The sequence below is a fragment of the Bubalus kerabau genome, chromosome 10 (genome assembly GCF_029407905.1).
Source record: "Bubalus kerabau isolate K-KA32 ecotype Philippines breed swamp buffalo chromosome 10, PCC_UOA_SB_1v2, whole genome shotgun sequence".
In the NCBI taxonomy this organism is placed as follows: Eukaryota; Metazoa; Chordata; class Mammalia; order Artiodactyla; family Bovidae; genus Bubalus; species Bubalus kerabau.
The window spans coordinates 80,701,769-80,723,221 of record NC_073633.1 but is presented as its reverse complement, the minus strand read 5'-3'; the positions used below and the strand labels follow the sequence as shown (position 1 = coordinate 80,723,221).

The 21,453-nt window shown below is 39.9% G+C and overlaps 1 protein-coding gene across 3 annotated transcripts in view; it reads left to right on the top strand.

Moving 5' to 3' along the window:
* The window catches only part of PPP2R5E (protein phosphatase 2 regulatory subunit B'epsilon), a 160,275-nt gene that overhangs the window by 26,639 nt on the left and 112,183 nt on the right, over window positions 1–21,453 (top strand). The gene's annotated exons all lie outside the window — the stretch shown is intronic.

The following is a 21,453-nucleotide window of genomic DNA, read 5'->3' as shown; positions in this document are numbered from 1 at the left end:
TTCTCACGGTTTTCTGAGATGCTTATCTTGGTGATTTTATTTCACAAAGACCTCAGCTCTCTGAGTCTCATACACCACACTTTAATGAGCTACACAGTAATTTGTGACTTGTGCTCTCTCCTTTTTAATCAGCTTATCACTCATCAACATCATACCCATTTTGTATCAATTTACTTTACAATTGAAACTTTATTTTTGTGTAATGCTGTTAGAGAAACCAAGAGAGCTTAGTGGTTTGCTTTCAATTTGGGGGATCAAAAGGTATTCAATTAGCTTTTGCTGTTTAACAAATGATTCCAAAACTTGGTGGGTTAAAACAGCCATTTAGTTAGCTCACCATTCTGTGGTTTGGCAGTTGGGGTTGGGTTCAGCTACGTGATGGTCCTGGCCTCTGCTGGGCTCACTCCTGCACCTGCAGTCAGCTGGTGCATAATAGTGTCATTCATATATCTGATCGTTGGTTGACCGTTGACTGGCTGTGGCTGCAGGGGTGTCTGGGCTGTGTTGACTTTTACCATGTAGCAGGTTAGCCTGGTTTTCTTTATGTGGTGGATTGTGGGGTGCTGTGAAGCAGTGAGAGAGGGTAATCATTAATGCTTCAGGACTTTTCAAATCTCTTGCATTATTTTTGCTGTTGTTTTATTGGTTAAAGCAAGTTACAAGCAAGCTGAAATCCTAAGGGTGGAGAAAGACTCCACCCCTTTGTGGGAGGAGCTCTAAAATTGTATTGCAGTGTCGTGAATACAAGGAGGAAAAGAATTAGTGACCATTATTGCAGTCTGTGAAAGATATTCTGAGGACTTCAGGTCTTGGTTCAGTGGATATTTTCTCTCTTTTGAAATACATGTGGAATCTACCACCACTTCTGGTCCTACCTCCAAGTCCAGACCACAGTCACCTTCTGTCTCCTAACACGTCCCCTGCTTCCACCCTTGCCCCTGTATTCTACACAACAGCCAGAGCAGACTTTTTGAAATAAGAGTCAAATCATGTTTAAAACCTTCTATTCACTTCTCATCTTTTTCAGAACAAAATTTAAACTCCCTACTGTGGCTGTAAGACTGCACGATGTAGCCCTTTCTCTGACCTCTTCTTACCTCACTCTTCTCACTCACCCTGTCCAGTTCCACTGCCCTTCTGGCTGTTTCTGATACACTAACTTGTTCCTGTCTCAGGGCTTTATCTTTGCTCTTTCTCTGCCAGATATTCTGCACAGCTTCTCTCTTCTGTTAGATCTCTGTTTATATCCTCTTTGCAGAGGGGCCTTCACTGATATCCCCACATAAACTGGCATTCTTTCCTACCAATCTCCAGCTGGCATTATTTTACTCCCTAGCTCTTATAATCACCTGCTGCTGCTGCTAAGCCACGTCAGTCGTGGCCGACTCTGTGCGACCCCATAGACGGCAGCCCACCAGGCTCCTCTGTCCGTGGGATTTTCCAGGCAAGAGTACTGGAGTGGGTTGCCATTGCCTTCTCCGTATCATCACCTGACATGTGTTTATTTCCTCTCTCCTCCAGGTAGAATGTAAACTCCTTGAGGGCCAAGATTGAGTGTTTATTCCCAATGACTGGAACAGTGCCTGGAGCAGGGTATATGCTCCCTGAGCCTCAGTGGAATGACCATTAGGTGATATTCATCACTGGGCTTGTTGATGGCCGTTCACTAAAGCTAGTTTCACCTGTGTCCCGTTGTTTCTGGGCTGGAAGCAGCCTCTCTCTTCCCCTTGCCTGATGCTCAGCTGGACCAGTGTGATGATATTTAATGAAGTAGTCATTCAGTTTCCCTTAAAAAATTTTAAACAATCTAAATATAATGATTTTTGGATCATTTTTCTTTATAAATATCTGTATGGACTCAGGAAGATAATCATTCTCTTTTATCCTGATGGCTTATGTAAATGCATAAATATTCATTCATTCATTGTTTTTGTTTTTTTTTTTTTGCAGAAGGTGGCAAACAGCAAACTCTCTAGGCTAAATGGGGAGGTTCAGCTGTTGTGGTGTTAATACCTTTTTTTTTTTCTTCAAAGATAATTGTCAGAGTTATTTGTTAGAAACTTAAGAGCACCTCACAGAGAATGACCGTACTTCCTGAGAATTGTTAATGACAAGAAAAATGCTCCTACTTAAGTGACAAAACAAATCAAGAAATAGCAGTTCCATACGTTTGTTCCCAAGAATATATAAGTTGTTGTTTTTTCAAATACAAGCAATACATTAAAATAATATAAACTATCATTTGCTGGTGGGATGAATGATTACCTTCTTTATATGTTCATATTGTCTAAAGAAAGTACTACTTCTGCAAACAGTACATTTAAACCTGGGAAATAAACTGGCAAAAAATCAACAACATGATATTTTTATTAAGAAAATCAAGCAAGAGAATGAAATAGGGCCCATAAATTCTTCGCAAGAGACATAAACAGATCTTGAAGACTGCCAGGACGCAGAGAATGAGAAAGAAGTCTAGGGTAATTCCAAAGTCCCAAGCTGGGAGGGATACAAAACAAGAAAGAGGTTTGGGGAGAGTTGTATTCTGTTTTGGACCTAAGGAGTTTGAGGAGCCTGTCAAGTTCAGTAGAAATCTATAGAGTGTGCTCAGTCGTGTCCCACTCTTTGTGACCCCATGGCCTGGCCTCCCCAGTTCATGGGATTTCCCAGGCAAGAATATTGTAGTGGGTTGCCATTTTCTTGTCCAGATAATCCCTTCTTCTTGTACGCTGGAAACTCCTTCAGTCCCCAAGCCCCCTTTTGTTAGGCCTGTGTACCAAATTCAGGTCCTACTGAGCCACACTTCCCCTGCACTTTAGCTGACCCAGGCATAGGATTGCTATCCTTCGAGTATAATTTGTCTCTCAAATGGCTTTCCTATAGCCACCTCTAGGCTTTGAATCTGAGTTCTGTTAGTCTACAGGAGTTTACCATCTGCAGGTATTTGTTTGTAACATAGAGTCAAACCTCTAATTTGGAATAATGAGATGGGACGGGGCTGAGTAGGAGGAAGGGCATCTGGCTTAGTGAAACCTCTGAATTATAGAATACTTAAAAATAAAGACAATTATATGATTCTTAAATTATAGTGCGTATGATACACTAATATATAACTGAGACATAATGAGCTGTGCGAACAACAGTAATGGAAATATTTACCATTCACAGCAGGGCTACAGAATAAGCTAAGAATGGTAAGCAGCAAAGTCTTTGTGAGAGTTATTTGACTCAGAATTTGAAGGCTGACCTAAAGAACCCGAGGACTCATAAATTTCCTGAAAGCTTTGATTTGAAAATATCATTGATTTTTATATAGAGTGTTCTTAATTTAGGAAGACCTGAAAATGTGCAGGTATGGACTCACTTGTATTTGATTGTAATCACAATCTTCAAGTTTAAAATGGGAATGTGGAAGAGGAAAAGTTGAGACAGGAGGTTTCACTGCTTCACCTTCCTTCTTTCTGGCCATTCAGGTAATCCTCTGTGGAAACATCTTCTCCCATCCTAGAAGGTGGGTGGGTACATATTAATTTCTGTTGCCCCAAAGCTGATTGAGTTAGGAAGCTGTGAAGCAAAACCAGATGGGGTTTTAAATAATTTAGTGGAAAGAGAGTGCTCATAATGGCAGTAGGGACTGGGGCCTTTTCTTCACTGTGGCTTCTTATGATGGAATGGCCAGGATTAAGAACATGCACTTTGGAGACAGGCTACAGTTTTAGTCTAGTTTTTGCCATTTACTGTTGGAGTGATCTTGGGCTTCCCAGGTGGCGCTAGTGGTAAAGAACCCACCTGCCAATGCAGGAAACTTAAGAGACGTGCGTTCAATCCCTGGGTCGGAAAGATTTCCTGGAGGAGGGCATGGCAACCCACTCCAGTACTCTTGCCCGGAGAATCTCCACGGACAGAGGAGCCTGATGGGCTACAGTCCATAGGGTCGCACAGAATCGGACACAACTGAAGCGACTTAGTACACACGCACACATTGGAGTGATCACTAATCTAATAATCTACATCTCAGTTTCCTTTGTGATAAAAAGGAGGGTGCACATAGAATTTGTATTTTAGACTTGTAAGGAATAAATGAAGTTAATATATGCAAAAGACTTAATACTAGAGAAGGCACATAATATATACTCATTAAGTACTAGCTAATTTATAGAGAAGGCATACTTTCTCAAGTATCTGGACAAGTGATGGTATCAGAAGGATTTAGAAATGGGCAGCAGGGTATAGTCTTTTGTGACGTTCAGGGCCCTATGAAAGTATTGAATATGTGCAGTTAGTCTGTGAGAGGGACAGGGTGAGGGGTGACAGGGAGAGGGCAGGGGGTGTCTTAGCATTCACAAGGCCTGTGGCTGGGGTGGGTAGCCAGTGGTTAAGGAATGGGCAGGGCCTTTGATGTGTGCAAAGTGGCTCTGAAGAGAGGAGTGTGAGGTTGTGTGAAGAGAGAAGAACATGTGCATGATAGTGGGGACAGAGCTATAGAGCAGGAGGAGAACACTGGTGTGTGAGGGGTGTGTAGGGGACAGGGGTGGGAAGGCAGGGAGTGGAGTAAGGACTTGCAGGCTTCAATCTGGCAGTTGCATTGGACTCCAAAGACATTTAGGAGCCACTCAAGCAAGGCAAATGACAACCCACTCCAGTGTTCTTGCCTGGAGAATCCCAGGGACAGGGGAGCCTGGTGGGCTGCCATCTCTGGGGTCGCACAGAGTCGGACATGACTGAAGCGACTTAGCAGCAGCAGCAAGCAAGGCCTCTGCTAGGAGGGATGATACAAACTAAGGCTCTCCTATTGACATGGGACAAATGGTGTAAGGATAATGCTCGAGTGTGTCCACTCAGGTGCCTAGCCATAAGAGAATTACCCTTGCCACAATCCTGCAATTTCTTGGAAGTTTTGTTTTTTACTTTAAAAATTCAGAGATTTTTGCATTGCATAGGATCTTCGCTTCTTTTAATTCTCAAAATCGGTGTTTTTAGTAAAGTTTATGGTTCCAGGGAGATGTGCCATGTTTATCCTATGGCTTCTGGAAGACACTCGCACTGCCCTCCTTGGATCAATCCAGGAGCAAGGTAATTAACAAATAGGGCATTTGGAATGTGAGGACCAAGGGGCTTTAGGAGGGCTTCACCCTCGGTAGGAAGGCCTTCGTTACTCTCCTTCCAGACCTTGTAGGCCCCAAATTCTTTTCTTGGGGTCTTTGAAAGTTCATTGACCATGCTCTAGTGCTTACTGCTTCCCCATCTTTTTTTCCTCTTCCCTTGGCTTAAAATATCCAACCTCCTTCTTACTGCTTTTTTCAAGCAACTTTTTGGAGATATAATTTATATATTGTACAGTTCTCCCATTTACAGTGTTCAATTCAGTGTTTAGTACATTCACAGAGTTGTGCAACCATTGCCACCCTCTAATTTTGGAAATTTTTGTTCCTCCTAAAAGAATCTGTGCCTATTATCAGTTACTCATTCTCCTTGCCCCCACCCCTGCCACCCCTAATCCTTGGCAACCGTAATCTATTTTCTGTGCATAGATTTGCTTTTTCTATTCATGTAAGTGGAATCATACATTATGTGGTCCTTTGTGACTGACTTCTTTCACTTAGCAGGTTTCCAAAGTTCATAATGTTGTGATGTGTATCATTGCTTCATTCCTTTCTATGGTCAGTCATATTCCATTGTAACACATTTTACTTATCCGTTTGTCACTTGATGAACATTTGAGTTCCCATTTTTTGGCTTTTATGGATAATGTTATGTTTTTGTGAGGACATGTTCTTAAGTTTTCTTGGGTAAATACTTTAGGCGTAGTAATTCTGTGTTTAACTTTTGAGGAGTCGCCAAACTTCTTCACAGGGGTGTGCCATTTTGCATTTCTGTTAGCAATGTATAAGGGATCTGATTCTTCTATATCCTTGCCAGCACTTTTTGTTTAGGGCCATCCCGTTGGGTGTGATAGGCATTTTTCTGATGGCTTGTGATGTTGAACATCTTTTCATGTGCTTATTGGTCAATTAAAAGACGCTTACTCCTTGGAAAGAAAGTTATGACCAACCTAGATAGCATAGTCAAAAGCAGAGGCATTACTTTGCCAACAAAGGTTCGTCTAGTCAAGGCTATGGTTTTTCCTGTGGTCATGTATGGATGTGAGAGTTGGACTGTGAAGAAGGCTGAGCACCGAAGAATTGATGCTTTTGAACTGTGGTGTTGGAGAAAACTCTTGAGAGTCCCTTGGACTGCAAGGAGATGCAACCAGTCCTTTCTGAAGGAGATCAGCCTTGGGATTTCTTTGGAAGGAGTGATGCTAAAGCTGAAACTCCAGTACTTTGGCCACCTCATGCGAAGAGTTGACTCATTGGACAAGACTCTGATGCTGGGAGGGATTGGGGGCAAGAGGAGAAGGGGACTATAGAGGATGAGATGGCTGGATGGTATCACTGACTCGATGGATGTGAGTCTCAGTGAACTCCGGGAGTTGGTGATGGACAGGGAAGCCTGGCGTGCTGCGATTCATGGGGTCGCAAAGAGTCGGACATGACTGAGCGACTGATCTGATCTGATATCTTCTTTGGAGACATTTTTGTTCAAATCATTTGCCTATTTTTGTTTCTTTGCTTATTGAGTTGTGAGACTTGCTGTAATATTTTGAGCACAAGTTTATTATCAAATATTTTTTCTTGTACTGTGGCTTGTCTTTCACTTTTTTGATGGTGTCCTTTGAAGCAGAAAAGTTTTTATCTTGATGAAGTCCCACTTATTTATTTTTCTCTTTCACTGCTTGTGCTTTTCTTCCTGCTTTATAACCCAAGCTTGTTGGGATAGGAACAAGAGAACCTGGGTTTTAGTCCATTTTACCAATAATGAACTGGTCGGCAGCCGGCAAGTCACTGTTTGCTCTGCTGACACCAGTCTATCCTCCACAAAAGAGATCTTTTTCTAAAAATTCCACGGTGATCATGTAACTTCCCTCTTCACAAATGTCTGTTTATTATTGTCCATAAAGGATAAAATCTAAATATTTAGGACATTTATTTAAAGTTGGTCCTCTGTTCTTTAGCACACATCTTTCTGGATATGCTGAATACCTCATCAATGTTTAAATCTATGCTGAATATTCTCACCTGCGTCTCAGTCTGTCATACCCTTTTCCTACTTCATGACTCTGTGTGCTTTTTTCTTGACTGAGAAATCTTTCTCCATCCCATATTCCTCTTTGTTTAGTAAACTCCCTACTTTAGTCTTTCAAGATCCTCAGCAAATGTTCATTGTTGTGCCCATGCAGTGCTTGGTACACAGTACATACTTAATAAATAATTGTTGAATAAATAAATGAATGAAACATTACCTTTCCTTGAAAGCCTTACCAGACTTTATTCAAAATTATAATTTTCTCTTTCAGACTTCTAGAGCATATACTTTTTTATGTCTGTCATGATATTCTCAGACAGTTTTGTACTTTGTGATACTTTTCTGTCCCACCAGTGATCCCTTGGGAAGCAGGGGCTATGTCCTCTATGCTCCCAGCTGAGTTTCTGCCAACGGCAGCAGGATAGCTTAAGGTGGTCGGGAAATGTTGCCTGTGAAGGGACGAGTTTCTCTGGGGAACTCTGTAAAGTGTAAGAGGGGATATAGACTGTTGATTCTCAGCTTTTATGAACCAGGTTATAGAATGATTGTAAAGCTGGTGTAAAAGGATGTGAGGAGTTAAATTCTCAGCCAAAGATACTCCTCCAGACTTTGACAGAGACTGTTCGGAGACACGCCAGCTCCATGCACCCAGCCTCCCTTGCCTAGTCTTTTGAGTGTGGGGAAGGAGTTGGGGGAGTGAGTGGGAAGAGTACTTGAGCAGATAGGTGGTTATTATTAGGGTTCTGTAATCCCCACCGTTTATGCGGATTTCCTCAATTCTAAAGTAGTTACTACTGAGTTTAATTATCTTTTTAACCTTAGCGGAGTGTAAAGCTGCTTTTGGCTTCTTTAGAAACTTCCTTGGGAGTAACCAGATTATGTGATCCTGCTAATGCTATAATAAGATCTCTTGTAGTTCTGAGATTTCATGGTTCAAGACTTTGTCTTGCCCGTGAAATATTTCTTGATTAGTCCTCAGTGATCTCTGTCTTCTTATCCTAAGTCATGCAAGACATATTTATGTGTACTGCACCCTGTCATTCATTCATTCAATAGACCTTCTCCTGGGAACGTGCTAGATGCTAGAGTGACCAAGATGACTAAAACAGCATCTGTTTAACTGCATTTATTGAGCGTATATTTTATACTGTGTCCTGGGGATAACGTGTGAATAATACAGGCAAAGCTCTGACATTGCACCAGTTGTTGTTGCTTTTCATGGGTGTTGGTTTGCTCTCCCTAATTAGACGGTAAGTTTGTATTTCATTCCCTCAGTCATCTTAATACGCTGAATAAATAGTTTGCAAGAATTACCTGATTGACTTCTTGGATAGGGTTCTTTTGATTGATTGCCAAGAAAAATTCTACTTGCCAAGAAAACACATGAGCTGTTTGGATAAATCAGAACTTTGAAGTTTATAATCTATACAATGGTGTCCAGGTCTTACATGTAGTAAGGTAGGTAATGTGATAGGAATAATCTATACCGGTAGTTGAGTTTTATTTGGAAGAAAAAATTGGAAATAACTTAAACTCCTGGGCTTTTTACCCAGATTTCATTTCCTAGTGATGAACTTGTATTCAAAGCTTGGACTCAGGATCCTGGCATGTGACTTTGGTATTGCATGCTAAATCAGAACTTCAAAGAGTTTTTCTGTTTTGTTTTGCTTTTAAAAACAGGGCAATGCCCTTCTTAGTAAAGTAGAATCTTTTTGTTTGCTTGTTTGAGTTGTGTTGGGGTTTTCCCAATATTTTTTCCTTGCATTCTGCTTTTAATAAGGGCTTTCAGAGCCCTCATGCAGTTCTCACCGGTTCATTATTTAATACCTAAGAGGACAGAGACTATGATTGTTGTATCATTAGCAGATACTTTCTCCATTCCGTAGGTCATCTTTTTGATTGGTTGATGGTTTCCTTCACTTAGCAAAACCTCTTAAGTTTAAAAGGTTTTGCAAAGTGGTCTCATTTGTTTATTTTGGCCTTTGTTTCCTTTGCCTTAGGAGACAGATCCAAAAAGATATTACTATGTTTTATGTCCAAGAGTATTCGTCCTATCTTTTCTTCCAGGAGTTTTATGAATTCTAGTCTTACATTTTAGATGTTTAATCTGTTCTGAGTTTATTTTTGTATCTGGTATGAGAAAATATTCTAATTTCATTATTTTACATGTAGCTGTTAGTTTTCCCAGCACTACTTATTAAAGAGTTTTCCCTGTTGCATATTCTTGCCTTCTTTGTTGTAGATGGACTATAAGTGAGTGGGTTTCTGTCCAGGCTCTCTTCTGTTCCCTTGATCTGTGTGTGTGTTTCTGTGCTAGTAGCATACGGTTTTGATTACTGTAACTTTGTATAGTATAGTCTGAAGTCAAGTAATGTGATACCTTCAGCTCTGTTCTTAGGATTGCTTGGCTACTCAGGGTCTTTTGTGCTTTCACACTACTTTTGTATTTTAATCTCCCTACTGACTGTGTATGTGGTTGATTTGCTGCAGTTACTGTGGTTTTGCCATTACTAGTGAGCTTTTTCCTTTTGTACCTTTCATGTTTCTAGTTGTGGCCTTTTCGTTTTTGCTTAGAGCCCTCCTTTTAACATTTCTTGTAAAGCTGGTTTGGTGGGCTGAACTCTTTCAGCTTTTGCTTATCTGTAGAACTTTTGATCTCTCCATCAAATCTGAATGAAATTTCTTGGTTGTAAATTTTTCCCTTTCAGCATTTTGCATATATCATGCCACTCCCTCTGGCCTGCAGAATTTCTGCTCAGAAGTCAGCTGATAGCCTTTGGGAGTTCCCTTGTATGTAACTTGTTGCTTTTCCCTTGCTGCTTTTTATTATTCTCTTTATCTTTAATTTTTGCCTTTTTAATTACAGTGTATCTTGGTGTGGTCTTCTTTGGATCGATCTATTTTGGGGCATTCTTTCCAGGTTAGGGAAGTTTTCAGGTATTGTGTCTTCAAATAAGGATATATTTTCTGTCCCTTTCTCTCTTCTCCTTCTGGGACCCCTGTAATGCGAGTGTTAGTACCCTTGATGTTGTCTCAGAGGTCTCTTAAACTGTTCTCATTTCTTTTTATTTTCTTTTGTCATTGTTGTTCAGCTTCAGTTCCACTACTCTTATCTTCCAGCTTGCTGGTTCATTTCTCTGTATCATTTAATCTACTGTTGATTCTTTCTAGGTTTTTTTTTTTTTTTTAAAGAAAAATTCATTTATTGTATTCTTCATCTATTTTTGGCTCTTCTTTATATTTTCTAACTCTGTTCATCCATTCTTCTCCAGGGTTCTTTGATTATCTTTACCATCATTGCCTTGAACTCTCTACTGTGTAGATTGCCTGTCTCCACTTTTTAATTAGTTCTTTGGGGGGTTTATCTTGTTTCTTCATGTGCAACATGTTCCTCTGTCATCTTGTTTTTTCTGATTTGCTGTTTTTATTTCTATGTATCTGCTAGGTTGATTATGTTTCCTGACCTTGGAGAAGTGGTCTTTTGTAAGAGATGTCCTGTGCATGTCAGCAACTCACTTCCCTCTGGTTATCAGGGCTGTATGCTTTAGGAGTATCCCCTATGTAGGCTGCATGGGTCCTTCTGTTGTGGTGGGCTGACTACTATGGGCAATCTGGGAGGCATGACTGGCCCCCCAGCCTGGTTGGTTGTCAGGCCTTACCTTATGTGGAGCCTTGATGGCCATTGGTTGGTGGTTGGGACCAGGTCACGAGGTAGCTGGCTATGGAACCCCAGGGGTTCCTACAACTAGTGCTGGCTCACTGGAAGGCAGAGCTGGGTTCTGGGGTGAGGGGTTATAGGACCAGGATTTCTGAATCCAGTGTTGGCCTGCTGGTGGGTGGGCCAGTTCTTGTCATGGCTGACTGCAGGTTTCTGGGTGTTCCAAAGTTAGTGCTGGCCTTTTGGTGAGTATGCAGGATCCTGGCATGACTGGCTGAGGAGTTTAAGATATTTCAGAGCTAGTGTTTGCTCGCTGGTAGGTGGGTCCGGGTTCCAAGGTCCCTGGCCGCAGGGCCTTAAGGGTCCTGAAGCTGACGTTAGCTGGTGTTAACCCACTAGTGGCTGTGGCCGCTGGCTGATGGACCTAAGGTTTTCCCAGAGCTGGTGTTGGCCTAATGGTGGGCAAGATCAGGGCTTTGGCGGTCCTAGGGTTTTTGCCAACCTGCTGGCATGTTGGATGGGTCCTGATAAGGCAGGCTGTGGGGCTGTGGTGGTCTTGGGCTTGTGCCTGACCACTGATGTGTGAGCTTGGTCCCTGGTCTAATGCTGGCCTTCTGGTAGGCAGAGCCAGGTCCCAGAGTCTCTGACTGTAAGACCTGGTGGTTGCAGAATTGGTGTGTTACTGATGGGTGGGGCTAAGGCCCAGTGGGATTTGAGGCTGATGCCTGGTCCACTGGTGCGTAAGCTGGGTCCTGGGCCCTCTGGTGAACAGGGCCCATGTTCAGGGCTATGGTTTCAGGGGGATTTAGGGCAGCCTGCCTACTGGTGGGTGGGGCTGTGTCCCTGCCCATCCAATTGCTTGGCTCAGTACTGGTGCTGACAGTCTGGTAGGCGGGGCTAGGTCCCCAGTGCTACTAAGCTAGTGGGAGAATTCCAAAATGTTGCTTGCCAGCACCAGTGTCCACACAGTAGAATGAGCTAAGTGATGACTGCGGCCAGTGTCTTATATCCCCGGGGGGGACTCCAGTTTCCTCCTGTGTCTCTGGGAGGTTCTCCAAGATCAACAGGTGGGTTTGACCCAGGCTGCTTTCACATCACTGCCTCTGCCTTGGGCTCAGAGTGTGTGAGGTTTTGTTTGTGCTCTTTAAAAGTGGAGTCCCTGTTTCCCGTTGCTCTCTGGGTCTCAGGAAAGTAAGTCCTGCTGGTATTCAAGGCCAAACATGCTGGAGGCCTGTCTTCCTGGTGCAGGATCCCTGAGGCTGGGGGGCCTGATGTGGGAACTCAGACCTGTTGCTTCCTGCGCAGAACCTCTGCAGTTGTAATTATCCTCCTGCTTGTGTGTTGCCCTCTGGAGGTATGGGTTCTGACTGTAAGGGTTTTGACTATACTGCTACTCTGCCCCTCCTTCTTATTTGCATTGTCACTTGTAGATGATCTTCTCTGCTAGATTCTGGTCTTTCTCATCAGTAGTTGCTCTGTAAATAGTTGTAATTTTGGTGTGCCCGTGAAAGGAGGTGAAATCAGGATCTTCCTACTCTGCCATCTTGCCCAAGCTCCTTGAGTATGTAATTCTTGATATATGGTATGTTTGCTTATTGGACCATTCCCATATACTGGACTGCCTTACTAGCATACTTTTCAGGGCTCCCACATAGAGCTTTGCAGATTTTACACTCACTGCATAATGTATAGTGTTTTAATGCAAAAAATAGCCCATTTCTCTTATTAATATTTTCAGTTCCTTGAAAGTAGGAATAATCTTAGATTTTTATGTTCTCCATAGTACCTAGTTAACTATTTATGTTCAGCCTATTTCTTCTAATATTTTTATAAATTTCATACAGCAAAAATATGGTGGTACTGTTTTATCTTTTATTTAGGAAATAATTGTACTAACAAATGATTTAGGATTAGTCACAATCTTAAATTTGATAAATGTTCTTTTTTAGTTTTTAGAGTTCTTTTGCCACCATTGCTTCATTTTCATTATAATTTAATATGTGATGAGTAATGTTTTAATAGCCATTAAAATGAAAGAACTATTGATTGAATATTGTCTTATGAAATATACAGTTGCTAAAGATTATTTTTATGTAATGATTCCAGTTAGAAGCCTTGAGCTAAGTTTTTCCAAATCTACCCCTCTACCACCTTCCAAATATCCAGATTATTCTTATGTGAATAGTTGAATGTGTTTTTTGGTCTTCTGAAAAATAAAAAAGAACAAAAATGGCAACTTTTTCAGTTATATAAGTCACACATATATCATTATAGAAAATACAGATGAACATTATAGAAGGACATAAAAATAATCACCCCTACTCTCAGCTCCAGAGTTGGTTACAATATCAAACATTTTGTTGTTATGTTCTTCAAGCCTTTGGTCGGGGGTGGTGGGGGGGTGACTGTTTATATAGGCTCATGGTCTTACAAATCATTCTGAATTTATTTTTAAATTGATCCCCCATTTTTGGGGGTAAGGGCTAATTCTATCCTGTCCACAACTATAAGTAATTTGTTAATTTGCCTTTTTTTCAAGTCACATCAAGAAATTGACTTAGCCAATTAGTATTATGTCTCTTGGTTAGTTCAGTGCTTATTGAGCAACAAGACTGAAATACAAAGAATATAAAGCAGTGCTACTGGGATATTAGATCATTGTCTTCTGCTTCAATAGACTACCCATTTTGGGAACCACTGACTTTTTTTTTTTTTTTTAATATTGGAAGCTGAGCCAGAACATTTTGCTTGTAGTTTGAGGAAAAAGAGTGCTGGTGCTCAGCTTCTCTGCATTTTGGAGGATCATGGTTTATGACTTAATGTGTACATTTCTCCAGTTCCCTTCTTACCCTCCTATCTTCCTGGCGGAAGGAATCCAGGTTAACTGCTGACTAATGCCAGTGCAAAGATTTCTTGTGTTCATAGAAGGAGTCCGGGGTAGTGGAAGAGAACAGGCTTTGGAGGTTTGCTGTTTTTGCCCTGTGCATGACCCTTAGCAAGAGCATAACCCTTTTGAGTCACAGTTAACTCATCTATTGGAGTCTGCTCCAGTGGTCATCTCTGCTGTTGTCCTGGCTCTCTGTCCTTACATCACGTTTCATTTAGTCTTCATGGCATGTGAGAGAGTGAGGAAGATGAGGATTATTATTATTTAGATAAGGGAAGTTACAGGTGTTAGGAGGCAGGCCCTTTTGCCTCTAGCTGTGGTACCTTCTACTTTATGATGTGTTGATGTTTCCATTAAAAACAAAAAGAACAAAAAACAAAACCGAACCTAAAATAATTTTAGATTTAAAGTTGTAAAAGTAGAGAATTCAAATTGCTTTCCCTAATACTAGCAATTTATATAACCATCATCTTCATTTTTTTCTACTGAATATGGTTCAGTTTTGAATATATTTCACCACCGTCTTTTCATTTTATTTATTTTGGCTGTGCTGGGTCTTTGTTGCTGTGCATGGGCTTTGTTTAGTTGTGGTGAGTGGGAACTACTCTTCCTTGTGGTACATGGAGTTCTTGCTGTAATCGCTTCTCTTGTTGTGGAGCAGAGGCTCTAGGGTGATTGGGCTTAGTAGCTGTGGTTTTTGGGCCCTAGAGCTCAGGTTCAGTAGTTGTGGAGCAGGGGCTTAGTTGCCCCATGGCATGTGTAATCTTCCTGGACCAGGAATTGAACCCATGTTCCCTGCATTGTCAGGTGGATTCCTATCAATTGCTCCACTAGGGAAGTCTCATCTTTTTCTTTTTTTAAAACAGCTTTATTGAGATAACAGTTTATTGAGATAAACCTAAGGTTCCAAAACTGCAGATTCAACCAACTGTGGATTGAAAATATCCAGGAAAAAGAAAAAATTCCAGAAAGCTCCAAAAAGCAAAACTTGAATTTACTTCATGCTGGCAACTGTTTACATGGCATTTACATTGTATTTACAACTATTCATATAGCCATTTACATTTTATTATAAGTGATCTAGAGATGATTTAAAGTATAAGGGAGGAGGTGCATAGGTTATATGCAAAGGCTATGCCATTTTGTATAAGGAATTTGAGCACACATAGATTTTGGTAGGTGGGTGGGATTTGTGTCCAAAAACCAATTCCCTGAGGATACTGTGGGTTGACTGTGATATGCACACCATATAGTTTACCCATACAATTCACTAGTATTTAGTGTAGTCACAGATTTGTGTAACTATCACCAACAGTCTAATTTTAGAACATTTTTATCACCTCAAAAATAACCCTATATCCGTTAGCAGTCACTTTCCTTTCTTCTTTCTACCCCTTTCCCCAAGCCCCAGGCAGCCACTAATCTACTTTCTGTCTCTTCTGGATTTGTCTAGATATTCTGGACATTTCATGTACATTTTCTACCATCTTTGTATCTTGTTAGCATTTTCTATACAGATTCCAGAGCTTCACTTCCTGAATTTAAGTCCCTTACTAGAACCTAACCGTGAACTTGTCATTTAATTCGTCTCTGCCTTGATTTTTTAGTTTGTAAAATAAAAGGTAATTATAGTACATACATACAGGGTTTTAAGAATTAAATGAGTTAATGCGTGGAAGGTACTGAAAATTGTACCTGTCCCCAGTAAATACTCTATAAATTTTAGCTGTTGTTATTGTGGTATGATCTGTCATATTTCTAATTAATTCATTTTGCAGTCTTCTGTATTAGTATTTATTGTTTATGTGTTGTTAACAACTTACCTTAAAGTGTATAAAAGTCATTCATGTCAGTTTTAACTCCAGAGTTTAGAATTTAGTCGTAAACTATTTCCTGTCACAAAGACTTAGTTGGTTAAAAAAAAATACCAAACAACCCCCCCAAACATAAAAAACCTGCAACATTTTGCAGTGTAATTATGCCTCTTCATTTGATACCTTGATGTGTTTATTTGAATGGGAGATGATGCACCCATCTGATTTTAAAGTAAAGTAAATCTCTGGCATTGGTTTCTGAAAACCAAGTTAGACTTCATTAATGGAAGTTTGTTTCTTGGAAAGTTGTGTTTGAAATTGATTTTTTGGACACAGTTATTTTTCATAGACTTCCAAAATCCAAGAGGAGATATGTTCCTATAAGAAAAATTCACAGTACCCAAAAAGCATATCCACCACCACCACCACTTCCATAGATGGGTGAACTCTGAGGCTCAGTTGAAATGATCTGTAGGATAGTAAAATGAAGCATGAGAAATGTCTGTTTAAAGTAGTTATCTTTGTCAAAATAATTGTCAGCATAAATGCAAATCACATCTAGATTAGGACATTCAAGAGGGATTATAAAATACCAGATAAGACACTAGAGAGGTTAGGCTAGGAACCAGAAGTTCTGGGGCTACCACTTGCTATATCAGTCGGCTGAATGACCTGGAACATGCCACTTAATGTTCTTTGGGTTTTCTCATTTGTAAAATGAGACGGTGGGTCCTGAATAGATGGTCTCTTGGGGCTTATCCAGAGGGAATATTCTTTGGTTTATTTAGTAACAGACAAAATGCTAGCAAACACTGATCAATTCCCTGTGCATTATAAGGGAAGGATAGGGCAGAGGAATGACTAAATGTGTTGTTACTGCTCTTTCCCCATTCTTGTAATTGCTGCCACCTTTCTTCTAGTTTCATGGTGAGGTGGCTGTTTTATGATTTGTATTTTTGCATTTCTGCAATGTGTTTGTCTCTCTCAGTAGCAAAGTCTTGTTAAGATTTTAGTTAGAGATGGTCTGGCTGAGCAGCATAGCTCAGGACTAAAATCAACCTTCTCTTCGGTGGTGGAAATGGAAGCTGGCATGTCCCATGTTCTAGAGTGTCCTGAGGCCTTTTTATGAGTAATTGCATTTCTTAAAAATTGCCTATGAAGTAAATGCTTGTATGTAAATGATTTTTGTGACTAATTTTTAATTTAAATTTGGAATTGTAATTTTAGAGGGAAATAGCGTATTCATGCCTGACATACAATAAACTGTCACTTCAGATTCCAGATACTTAAAGAGCTATGCTGTTTGTACCTAGGCAGTTTTGTGTTTCCTGTTCTCTGCCAATGGTTCACCAAATGTTGGCCTTCAAAAGATGAGGGATATGTAGTAATTATAAGGGGTTCAGTCATCTATGCAAACCCCTAAGCTACAGACTAAATAAATAGGCCTTGGGCATAAATGTATTGTACTAGTATTTTTCAGATGTTTATAGGTGCTTGTGATTAATAAAGCATAGATTTATTTAAAAATACATATTGAATTCAGAAAAACTTTGTCCTTGTATTTTATTGAGTGATAAAATTACTAGCATGTACAGATCCCCAAACACTGTAAAGCCTTGTAAAAATTCATATATGTGAAGCTTGGAAAAACCATGTCAAGAAGGCAGTGAAATGCTTAGATGAACCATCTAATAATACATATTTTTTTATAAATATGTGTATTAAACAGTTTCTGTCTTAAGTAAAACAATTTAAGCAAGCTTTGCCTTTTCACTTAATAAAACCCACAGTATTTGTCTCTCGAATGGATTTAGGGCATTGAGTCTCAAGACAAAATGACAAACATTCAAAAAAGCTCTCAAGACTTGGTTGATACGAACTAAAAAAGCCATCTAACTCATAAGGAAAAAATACTAACTTCTTTTCTAAGATGATTATTTTGTTGACCAAATGATATTGTACTTAAAATAAGACATAAGCCATAGAAACTGAATTCAGTTATTGCCAAAAGTTCACCAAATGTATTGTCTTCTAAGTGAGTAAGGAAATGAGATTTATTGATATTTGTGACGAAGGAAATATTGAACAATACCAGGTGGCACCATTAAACTGAGTGTGTTTTGGCCATGAAAGAAGCAGTGTATTTTGACAGGTTGCAGTGATTGAGTTACCTTTCCAGTTTCTGGGTAAACTTTGTGCAGTTTCCTGTGTTTATACCTGCCTGGTTCCTTAACTCCGTACACTGTTAGTTACTTTTGGAGAATGAAGGAGTGTGGTTTATCTGCAGATGGTGCTTTATCTTAATGGTGTCAAGAAAGAAGAGGATTGTATGTAGCCTTTTGATGTAGACCCAGGTTTTATGAAGTCCCATGGATCCAGTCTTCAGATCCAGCATTCTAATTGAATAAAGACCTTCAAGGTTCTTTGTTATATTGTTCTTTCAGTAGAAAGGAAATAGTATCATGCTCACATTTATGCATCTCTATATAAAATAATTTAGAAGTGGTATCATATCATCATCGTTATAGTCACTAAGACGTGTCCAACTCTTGCGACCAATGGCTCCTCTATGGATGGGATTCTCTAGGCAAGAATACTGGAATGGGTTGCCATTTCCTTCTCCAGGGGAATCTTTCTAACCGAGGAATTGAATCTGGGTCTCCTGCATTGCAGGCAGCTTCTTTACTGACTGAGCTATGGATGTAGTGTATTTGAGATAAATGCCCTAATAAAGGTTAAACTATCTTGGAAAAATGGGAAAACTTAAACAGGAGGGAATACAGTTTATTTTTACAACTTAGAATGTTCCATTTAAAAGCAGTTAAACTGGTTAGAGCTGAGGGTAGAGGGTGGTGTGCTAAGCTGGTTTAAAGGCCATAGCTATTATGGTTCATGCTTGACATTTTGTTTTGAAAAGTGTCTGCTCGTTTATTTTAGAACCAAAAAAGGTTTTTTTGGAAAAGTACCTTGCCTACTGTGCACCCAGATAAAATAGTTTGTTACTCTAAATCTAGAATTGAGGTTTTAATTTTTATTCATTGTCAGGTCTGTCAGTCCTTCAGATGTTTGATTATTCATTGAAGATTTAAGTAGAAGAGGAAAAGCCACATCAATAAGTATGGATCATTTAGATCAATAAATTGAAAAGTAAAATTAGAATCAAATTTAAATTTGTATAAGATCAGAGTCTGCTAAATTAAACAATAGAATATTTATTAACATTTCACAAAAATTAAAATATTGTGCTAAATTAAAATACTTCTTTCTGACTATGTTCTTAGTTATCCACTGAGTATGATTCAAGAAGGCATCTTGGTGAGATTTCTTACCTCTTTGAAGTTGACTTGGCAAAGTGAGTTAAGCCTTACGTGACTGCTTTGAAGGCTCAGCAATGTCAACATTATGTGGTTGACAAACGGCGGACTCTGATACATCCCAGTGTGTGATGCAGAATTACCACAAAGCTTGATTTATTGAAAGTGACATACAGAAAAAACAAGTTTTTAATAAGCCTTAAATTTGAAAAATGAAGATAGCCCAAGTCTAACTTTAAGTCTGTGTCTTGAAAATTATTAGTGGCTTAAAAGAACACATACTTGTCGAAAAAATCAAAACAAATTGGTGTATATCCTTTCAGACTTTTTTCTGTCTGTATCTACACACACACCCCCCCACACCCACACCCACACTCACATACATGAAGCCATACTTTCTCTCACTATATATATTTCTTTGTCCATTTATTTCCCACTTAAAAGTTTGTCTTATTGTTGCTTAAAAAAAAAAAATGGCTATACAGTCTTCCAAGGTGTGAATATACACTAATATATTTAAAACTATTTCCTTATTGACATTTGAAGTATTTCCAATTTGTTGTTGATGTAAACAGTGCTGTGGGAACTGCTTTATGCATCCCTCTCCTTGTGTAGAGGTGAGTATACCTGTAGGATAGATTCCTAGAAGTGGAATTTTGAGTAAAAAATGAAGTTTGGTAGATGCTGCCAAATTGCTTTACAACTTGCAGTCTACATTCCTAGAAGGTTATTGGAGAATACCTGTTTTCCCACAGTCCCTGGATGTTCTCAGTCCTGTTAATTTTTTGCTAACTATGTGGGTTGTGTGTGTGTGTGTGCTAAGTCGCTTCAGTTGTGAAGCGCCTCTTTACGACCCTAGGGACTGTAGCCCGCCAGGCTCCTCTGTCCATGAGATTCTCCAGGCAAGAATACAGGGGTGGGTTGCCATGCCTTCTTCCAGACAGTCTTCCCAACCTACTTACCGAATCTGTGTTTCCTGTGTCTTCTGCATTGTAGGTGGATTCTTTACCACTGAGCCACCGGGGAAGCCTGAACTATATGGGTCACAAAGTGGTATCTTATTTTTATTTAAAAACCATATTAAGACAGTAACCATCTGAGTTTAGGAGTTAGAACATCATGTCTTCTGAATAATCATTGTTGGTTAATGTAATAAAAATGTTTACCAATTAAATTAGTTACTAAGGCAGGAAGCTTTACTTCCACTGTAGTTGAAGAACCTTGTGTCTGAAGCTTGGCTGGTTCCTTCAATAAATTGTGACCCTCCATGTTTGGTCATATCAGAGACTTTGTCAGAAGTACTTCTTACCAGGTGTGCAAGACCAGCTGTTTGAGTACAACTTGCCACCCTGCCTACACATGGAGAAAGTTGCCTCTGATTTGGTGCAGCTTTTCAGGTGCTTTTGCTCTCTACCAATGATTCTTGACTGGGGGCTTTTTTTGTCTCCCAAGGGACCTTTGACAATGTCTGGAGACCTTTTTGATTGTCACAGCTAGTGGTGTGGGTGCGTGGGAAGGAGGTCACTGCTGGCATCCAGTGGGTGGAGAGTCCACAGATGCTGCTAAGTATCCTACAATTCACAGAACATTGCCAACAGTAAGGAATTTTCTGGCCCTAAACACCAGTAGTGTGGAATTGAGAAACCCAGCTCTATACAAAGAAGTTAGGGTGTTTAGCCTTAACAGCTATTTGACTTCTTAAACTGTACCCCCATTTCTTGCTGCTTCATGCCGAGTCTGTCTTTAATGTATCAGAATTTTTTACTTAGAGTGGCTGATGGGCGGATGACCATCTGGTTAGCCCTTAGCCACCTTTGGGGACTTTGTTGTTAGAATGTCTAGCTTCTTCATGTTTTGCTCAGAGGTAGAGACAGGCAGGATTAGGCACAACTTGGCCAAGTAAATCCTGGTATAAAGAGTTGACTTCTAAGTGCCATTGAGGACACTCTGGTAGTTTCTGTCTTGGAATTGGCTATTTTAATTTTGCTGTTATTTTCTACTTAAATGGATAAGTAAAACATCCCTCCCCCCCCCCCCCCCCCCCGCCCTGCAACAAACAAACAAAATTGCAAAATCCAATCAAACAAAAATCCCCCCATAAACAGAAACAAAACACCTGAGAAGGAGAGAGCCTAAAGTAATTATCTTTAGTTCACATTTCAAGTTTGTACTTGACTTGGGTTAGCGTAAAAGAAAACGAACTGGTGTGACTGTCCGGTGTGCATTTCCAGTGAAGAGGCTGGGAGAGTCCAAAAGAATGTTTTGAGTCATCAGATCCTTTTAAAATGCCAGATTCTTTCTGTGGGGTTAACTTAAACCTGTTGTGACCCTTGAAAAATTTTCACAAGAGGCCTTAGAGTCATAACAACATGGAAGACTGCTTGTTTAGTAGAAGTTTCTAAAGGGCACCTTTATATTTGGCCACATTTTTTACATGATTAACCATCATGTAAGAGAAAAACAGGAATTTTGGAGTCCTTAACAGGAAAGAACAGTTGCTTAGGGTAGAGCCTCTCATGACAACGTTGTCTTTTGAATAAAAAGGAAGCTCTCTGATTGAAAAGTAAGGTATTTTCTTCTTTTTCTGTGACAATTTAGGTTTAAGCTAAGTGTATGGAGTGTCAGTGAAGGTGTAACAATTCAGTGTGCTGTTTATTT